The sequence below is a fragment of the Condylura cristata genome, unplaced genomic scaffold (genome assembly GCF_000260355.1).
Source record: "Condylura cristata isolate star-nosed mole 26May11 unplaced genomic scaffold, ConCri1.0 scaffold00020, whole genome shotgun sequence".
NCBI classification, from domain to species: Eukaryota; Metazoa; Chordata; class Mammalia; order Eulipotyphla; family Talpidae; genus Condylura; species Condylura cristata.
The window spans coordinates 37008610-37017595 of NW_004567121.1; positions in this window are offsets into that span (position 1 = coordinate 37008610).

Consider the following 8986-nt stretch of genomic DNA (forward strand, 5'->3'; position numbering starts at 1 on the left):
GTTTTTTCCCCAGATGTGAAAGTAGCTGCCTTATTTAAGTGCATTCTGTCAGGATGTGAACCTGTTTTGTCTTATACTTCAGGATGAGTCCGCTAGAAGTCATACCAAAAATAAGAAGCAGAAGTCTCCTTTTCACTTTAATTTAGATGATTGTATTTTTTTTTTAGTTTTTATCAAAACCACTTTCATCTTTAATAAAAGGTTAAAGACTTGAACATTCAAAGAAAAATTATTTTAAAAATACTTCAGATATTTATATTAAAGGTAAACATTTTTGGTTATATCGATTAATTCTGTAAAAAGACTGCACTGGCACAGTTTTCATGTGACCTGCAAGATCTCGAGAATTAAATGTATTTTTGTATGTTGAAAGCCCTGCAACAGTATTTAAAACATTCAACTTCCAAGTATTTAATATAATTTTGAAAAGTGTTTAATCATACATTGTTATATAGTTTGTAGCTCTTTTGGCTTCTGTGTTACACTTTTGAAATATATGGCCATATTTTACTTTACCTAGTTCAGGTTGAAATTGAATGGTTAATAATGGTGTGCTATGGTTGGCTAGCTTGCCTTAGTTGAAAGAATAAAGATTTTAAAAGTTTTTCATTATTGACCTTTAGATTTTATCAAATGCTGCTAATAGGCTATATACAATCAGCACCAATGTGGATTAGTAAAGGTCAGAGACAGAGGTATTAAAATTGTGATTTTATTTTAGGGAAATGAGGTAGAAAATCAAATTGGGAAAGAATGCAAAATACAAGTATAATGTTAAAAAATAACCTAACTTTAGAAAAATATTTCTTGGAGTTGACAGAATATTTTAAATTGCTTTTAAATATCTAAAACATGAACTTTGACTTTTTTGTATTGTGGTCTCAGTGACTAGTTCTCAAGATGTAATCACTGAAATTTAATATGCAAATGAAATAATGAACTTTAAATGTTGGAGCATGATATGATTCAATGTATTCACTGTGAAACAATTTTTAAAAGTTTTACATCCTTTCAAAAAATTAATTTTAAAAGAAGTGATAATTTAACAAGTGTATTGAAAAAATTTCCTTAATGGGTTAAAATAATTTAACATCAACATAGTTTTTACAACCTCACTCTTAAATATCATTTAAAATTAAGGTTTTTCTAATCTGTATCCGCTAAAGCCAAAAGCTAAACAGTGGTTTCCAAATGTTGCTATATATAAGACTCACCTGGAGATCTTTAGAGATACGGATGTCTGGTTTCCACACCAGACTTCCTAATATAATTGGATGTAGTATGAATTTGAAATCTTAAAAATTCTACCAATGGACATTGTCTTTTTTGTACAACTTTTACTGAGTCTTTTGAGAGCCTTCGCTCACCTGTGTATAATGGCAACTCTGAAGAAAAACTGATTGTACCAGTTGCAGAAGAGGCGCAGGTTCCAAACTGTCACTGTAGTGGGTGCTGGACAAGCTGGTGTGATAGGTGCCATCAGCATTCCAGGAAACTCAGGTGGATGAACTTGTGCTTGTGGATGTTCTAGAAGATAAACTGAAAGGAGAAATGATAGATCTGCATTATAAGAACTTATTTCTTCAGGTGCCTAAAGTTGTGTCAGAAAGATTGATCCGCCTGTGGTCATGGGTTCTAAGACATTGGTAATTGCAGGAGCTCTCTAGTAGAAGGGAGAAAGTTCTGTCAATCTAGTATAGGGAAGGCTGCTGCCTTCAAACTCATTATCCTGTAGGCTGTCAGGCATAGTCCTAATTGCGTTGTCACTGTAATCTCCTACCTGGAAATTTCATGCATTTTGCCCAAGTACCATGGTGTTGGAAGTAGGTATAATCTGGCTTCTAAATTTTGCTATCTTGTGGCTGAAAAAATTAGCATTCACCCCAGCAGCTGCCATCAGGGCATTTGGGGATACTGTGGTGATTATGTGGAGCCCAGGAACTAAAACCAGAAATGGGAACAAACAGTGATAGTGACAGTTGGAAGGAACTGCATAAAATGGTGGTTCAAAGTGCCTCTGAAGTCATCATACTAAAAGGATTCACCAACTGAGCTATTGGGTTAAGTGTGATGAGGTCATTTAATCCATGTATAAAAATTTAACCAGGCAGGATTCATCCAGTGTCAACCATGAAGGATGTAGCTATTGAGAATGAAATCTCCCTGAGCTTTCCATATATCCTGAATGCGCATGGGGTAACCAAATATTATCAATCAGAAGCTGAAGGATGATGAAGTTGCTCCACTCAAGAAAAGTGCAGATGCCCTGTGGGACATCCAGAAGGACTTTGAAAACCTGTGACTTGTGGCTTCTAGACTGTAGAGACATTTTAAAACTACACCATGAGTAACCATGTGCCTTTATGTTTCATCCATACACATGGATCACAGCCTGCTTTTATCTTGTTAATACCTCTATGAATTTGGACTCAGAATCAAGACCCACATTTGGTTTAATGCTTGTCAGGAGGCCTTAAACAAGTAAAATAAACAGTTGTGTGAAAAAGAAATTCTACAGGTAATTCTCAAATCAGGAAAGTGTGGGAACGACTGCACTCAGGCTGTAGCACGTTCCCAGTTTGGTAAAGTGGCCCTGGGCTCCAAAAGTATCCAAAAAAGGGAGGAAACTTTTCTTTTTATTGGTTCATGAAGGCTTGGATGAATCTAGAAAGTCAGAATTATCTCATGGGGCTAGTATCCCACCTCTAGGGTGTTTGAAAGGAATTGTCAGATCGATTGATTTAGATGTGGGCGAGGGGGCAGCAGTTTGCATTTAAACAAGCATTTCAGGTCTTTTTTTTTCTTTCTTTTTAAAGATTTGTTTGTTTATTGCATATAAGAACTGGGGCTTAGGCCAGAGGTGCAGGAGGTGAGAGGATTTACCAGAAACCTAGTGGGGAGCAGAGTAGGTGGATTTATTGAATTCACTGAGGGGAGCAGCGGGTGAGACAGTAGAGGTCTGCTGCGCCATGTCTGGGTCAGCTCCCTGGTCTAGGATCAGAATTATGCCATGGTAGTGATAGTGCTGAGATCAGGGAGTTCCGTCAGGTCATTTCGATGCTGGTAACCTGTAGGTCAAATCTGAAAAACATAGGTGGTGCTGCTAAATGTTGCTTTGGCATAATTGGATATATGGGAAAGACTTACATGGAGAGATGCAAGATATTTATAAACTATCAGGTCATCATATTTTACAACTTTTAGAACTCAATAGGAATCAGACTGAGGCTTCTCTTTATTTTAGAAGAAAATTTTATTTGCCAAATAATTCTGGAGAATCAGAGAAGATATACCAAAATCAAATGAAAAAAAGTTATCATGGTAAAATATAAATTTTTAAAATGTCGACATGAAAGTTATTACATAGCTTACTGCAAGAAGTAGATGATGCTGCAGAAGCATATTGGCCTAGAAATGTATAATTTTGATGATTCACATTTAATGAATGATAATGGAAGAAATAGTGATGCCTTTTGAGTCACTGAGAGTTGACTTTATTTGGGGAGAAAATTTTCACTAGAAATGTATGGTCCTTCAGAGCATGGCCCCAATGCAGGATTGTGAATGTACATTTGTGATTGTGACCATTAAAAAAAATAATAAAATCATTCAAAAACTTTGTGGTTTCGCTTTCAAAATTAAACAAACAAAATTGAAAATCCTTAAATGAAACTATTTTGAAATTTTATTTACAAAACAGCCTTTATGTTACTGGTTCCATTAAATAGCCATTAACATATCACTGTTTTACACTTTTTGCAATTATTTCTCTTTATATAATTAAAAAAAAACCCAGCAATTCATGGACAGTGGATAAGGTTGTTTATATCTTAAAGTATTTAAAGTATTTGTGTACCAGATTTCTTATTGTACCATTTTAATTTTGGTGGTTGAGAGATAGGTACATATCCCAGAAATCTAAAAGTTAACATATGCATTTCTTGGTTCTTGTGATACAGTTTTAGCTCTTACAGAAATAGCAGTTGTGATTTTTGTCTTTAAGTATCTAAAATATTCAGCAACTTCCTGATTGCAGATTTTATTTCTGCTTGTGGCTAATAAAACTGCACACGTGTGACCAAGGCACAATAGATAAATAAATAAAATCTGATTAATATTTATAAGGCTCAGGGAAACATGCAGTAAGAAAATCTTTAACATCCTAAAAATCTGTGGCAGTTTATCTTTAAAGTTTCCACATTTTACAAATTATGGCTGAATAGAAAGATAAGGACAAATGAGAAACATTCTGAAACTGGGTGACCATTCTTCCACTGACTTTTAATATACTTGTACATTTATCTTGGAAGCTTGTTACTTGAGATCTGTTAGCACTGTTGTTCTGATTCAGACTCATTTATGTGACTAGACTTCTGGTGACTAGACTTCCTATTCAGTAAGACTGCAGTGTCATACAGGGTGCTCCAGCATTCCTAACTATTTTGACAAAATGAAATTTGATTAGTTATGACATGCCCACATTAAACAATGCTGGGGTGTTTTTCATAGCATAAGTAGGATATATAATACATGCCTACAACATTTAAAGTTAGAGTATGAGTGTATTTTAATTGTTACATTCAGGCTAGAGAAACATTTAGTCACAAAAATGATGTTGCATTATAAAAAGAGTGAGAAATCCACCGAATGGATTTGCTGGTAGCTCTGAAAAACAGTTTCTGCTGGAAACATACATTTCTGTTAAAAAAGGGAGAAGCTATAAAATTATAAATTTTGCAGGCATTACTGAAAACAGTTTTGTTTTCCATTTTTTATGTATTTCCACAGTAGAACAACAGATGATATAAATAAAACTAAATTTGGAACTGATAAAAGGAAACTAGTACAAACTTGGCTTATGAGATTTGCTTTGGAGGGAAATCATAAAGTAAAATGCCTAGTAACCGGTTAAGTTCATCACTGATATTTGGGGGAAGCTGAGGAGAAAGGGCTGTTACAGGTTTTAGCTTAGGGAAACTTTGTCATGTAGGAATATACACAAGTGACAGGCTGGAATGTGGTGCTCATCATTCTCTCCTAATGGCCTTTGTGATCAGTAACTAACTTTCTTCAACCATGTAATTTCAGAACTAATTTTGGGATTTAGGATCTGGTAACAGAACTGGGCTTATTGCTTAAGGCTATTGTTAACCACTTAACAACCTAATGAAATTAGAATTTGTATTTCTGTGGGCTAGAAAGAGCAGGGTGAGAGTGTCTAGGTGAAGCCTTGCTCTGGGAGGGGAAGCCTAGTTGGAACCATTGTTGTGGTGACACATTCTATAGTTTAACCGTTCCTATGAATTAAGACGTGAACTTTATCTACTACTGCCTTATATTTCAGTGCTTTTTCTTAGAGAGTCTTACACACTATTTTCTGTCTTGTGATTGCTCTCTGTGCTTAGGTGCCTATCTCTGTCTCCTGAATTTGAAGGGAGAGATTTGGGGAACAGTGTTCAAAGGAGAGTAATGGGAAAGTCTTGGTGGGCTTTCTGGCTCACAGGTGATGGGCTTTGGGGACAGAGGCTTCAAGAGAGTGAGCAGGGCCAGGGATAGAGGAGGTCATGCTTTCACTAGTAACCAGAAGCTTCTCCTGGGGTCACGTAGTGTTTCTTTCGTACTTGGCAATGTGGGAACTAAAACCACCACTTTTTAGGGTAGTGCGGCATAAATGCTTTAATGATTTTTTCCTTTCAGTTTTATGAGCTATAATCGACATAGAGCTGTGTATATGTTGACGGTGTTGACGGTGTACAGCACGATGTACACTTAGGTACGCACTGCTACTGCTGGAACGTTGCTGATATAGCTAGTGGCCAGCATCTGTTCTCCTTATACTGCGATGAGATGACCACACGAAGTTTAGTTAACATCTGTCACCACTGTAGTTACGCAGTGATCAGCAGTGTGTCCCTTCCCCAAATCTAGCACAGAGCCTACTGCAAGTGTGGGAAGCTTTTTATCACATGATTAGTCTGATTCCTAACAAGCATCTACATCCTTTTGGGGAGGATTCCCTATTTAATAAATATCAATGGTTCCAATCCATTCCCTTCATTTTATAAACAAGTGACTAATTCTAAAGGAGGAATGTCTCACTTGGCTAAGTAGGTGTTCTTATTTCTTTATCACACCTTACTGGGTGCTGTGAAACATAAGGAAGCACCAGATGGCTGGTTATGTGTGGTCAAGGACAAGTGTTGATTTCTATAATGTGAGATAACTTTGAACTTTTCTTATATGCCAGGTCTAACCAGTGGGACTTTGCCTGCTGATTTTGGTGTCTAGCCAAAACCCAGTACAGTTCGTCCAGATTTCACGTGGTCCCATCTGGAGGTCTGAATCTTCTCACGCTCTAGAAGCAGACTCTTCTAGTTGTAATTATATTTCAGGAACAGGCTGACTCCTGAGAGACCTGTATGTCTTCTTCCAGAGAGCCCTAGAAATCTGTCATCTTAACTGACTTTCTTTGTGAATTGATGCCACTAAATCTTCTTTCATTGTTGCCATTTTGCCCTTTATACATATTTCTTCTCACTCTCCACTGCAGTTTATTTTCCTGTTCTTTCAAGCATTTTCATCCCTTGTACCTTCAAATTCTTCACTGAATGTTACTCTAGTCTTTGTATTAATAACATTGATACTTTTCCTGAGGAAAGGCCCTAATGCAACTAGAGAGTAAAAGAAATCAACATTTGTTTTTGTTGATTTTATAGAAATCAACATTTGTCCTTGACTGTCTGTAACCGGCCATCTGGTGTTTCCATTACTCTCTGTATATCAGCATAGGAAAGGCTAGCAGGGGGCTTCTGCTTCACCATCAAGGCTTACGAAATTGGAATGTATATCTCCTTTTCATCGAAGACAGCGGCTTCTGGCTCTCAGTCTCACTCTCCAGTCTGTATCACCAGTGTTTATGTGCGCCGAGTACCTGGGACCTTGGCCTCTCATTTTCCTCATCTCTAGAGGTCTTTATTTTCACTGAATCTCACTTTTATTCCCATGAATCTACTCTGAACCAAACCATTATCTGAAATCAGTTTCACCTTTGAGGTCATTGACTTAAATTTCCTGTTTTTAACACTAATCTCTTCTCTTTTTACTACACTTACACACTGGCACTTTTGAGATCTTCATTTCATTGACACTTTTCTACACCAAATGCTTTCTTTCTAAGCAGGCAAGAGTACATTATCAAACCAGAATCTACTGTCCATCACTTCAAGTATCTTTTGAGAATTCTTACCTTACTCGATCTGTTGAATTTCTATCATATGCACCTGGCGGAACTTAGATTTTGGGCCACATTCTCCTGCTTATACAAAGGTGCTTGTTGAGCACTGATGGAGAAAAATATCACCCTGTTCAGATCACTGGTACTGTGAATCCAGCCTCTAGTCCTGCAAGAACTGTCAGGTTTGCAGGGAGGGGAGCAGTTTTAGACTTTCTTTCTGTTAAACAAAACATTCTCCACAGATGGTTGTCTTCATGAGGAAATAGAAGCCATCAAAGGAGATCCCTTAATTTCCTGTTACTTGACTCACCAGTTTCTCTCCTCTGTACCATTTGTTCTTCCTTCCCTTCTGTTCCAGTGGATGAGATGTCCATCATCTGTCTCCAATGACTCCAGCTGTGCTTTGGGTTTCATTTTTCCTTACTGGTTAACTTGTCCTCAATCTATTAATTGTAAGTCTGGACCTACTGCATTTGTTCAGATGTCTCACCTAAAAACAAATAAAATACCTCCAGAAAGAAATCTTAGATTTCTCTACCTTCTCACTATCGAGACAAAAATCTCATACTTCTTACTTTCTGTTCACTCTTCAGTGAACTATAATCTGTCCTTTCTTTGCTCTTTGCTTCAGAAATCATGCTGACTTCCTTGCTCCTAAAATCATTGTCTTACTGAATGTGTCAGAAGTGTTGACATTTCTGAAAATGTATCTTTTTTTGTCTTCTGTCTCAGTACTAAACACATCTCCATTTCTCCTCAGGCTCCTAATTCTTTTTCCTTTTTAAAAACATACTGTTTACCTTCTTCCATTTTTTTTATCTGAAAATTCACCATGATCTAATAATGTTAATTTCTAACTTTAAAGCATTTGAATCACTAATTTCCCATTCATTGAGAGAAAAATTCAAATGCTAATTATTTCTTACAAAATTGTTGATGGTCTTGACTTATGCTGACTTTTCCAACCCTGTCTCTTGTCTCTTACTACTCTATTATAGTCTGAGTTCTAGCCCTATTAAATAACATCATTTAAAGCTGCTTTCCATTTCCATATTTTTTTTTAAACATGCAGATGTCTCTGTTTAAAATAAAAACACTAGTTCCCCAGATGTTTCCATGTACTGATATGCAATGTGTGGAAATACTTCTTATTGTATTTAGTTTGGTTTGAGGACATATTCTGGTGGAGAAGATAAATATGTATTTGCAGTGATATTTTTAAGAAACTGATCTAGTTATAGCTTTAACTCTAATGGACAGTTGGTTTATAGAACTCAAAGAATTTCATTGGATGAGTGTTCCAAGTCAGAGTTGCTAATGGAACTTGCTTGTGAACACTACTGTTGTGAGATTTTGTATAAAATGGGGCCAATAGAAAACAATAATGTAAATGATAAATGCTGGATACAAAACCTCTTTATAACTAGATAATTGAAATAGTTCTTAATGACAGATAAATATTTAAAATTAGCATAGTGAGTAGAAGTTTTTTTGATATACCATAAAAGTGATTGTTAACAGTAACAGCACTGCTATTCGCAAGACATATAGTTTTTATTCTATACCAGGTACTGGTACTGTCTAATTTGCAAGATTTCTGTTTGACTTCCCCAGTAGTATCAAAATGACATATTAGTATTTTATTTATTTTATTTTATAACAGTTTATTTTTACATCATTTTGTACATTTTTTCCCCCCATCTCAATTGTAATCTCCGCGGGCTTCCCATCACCAAATCACCCCTGTGCCAC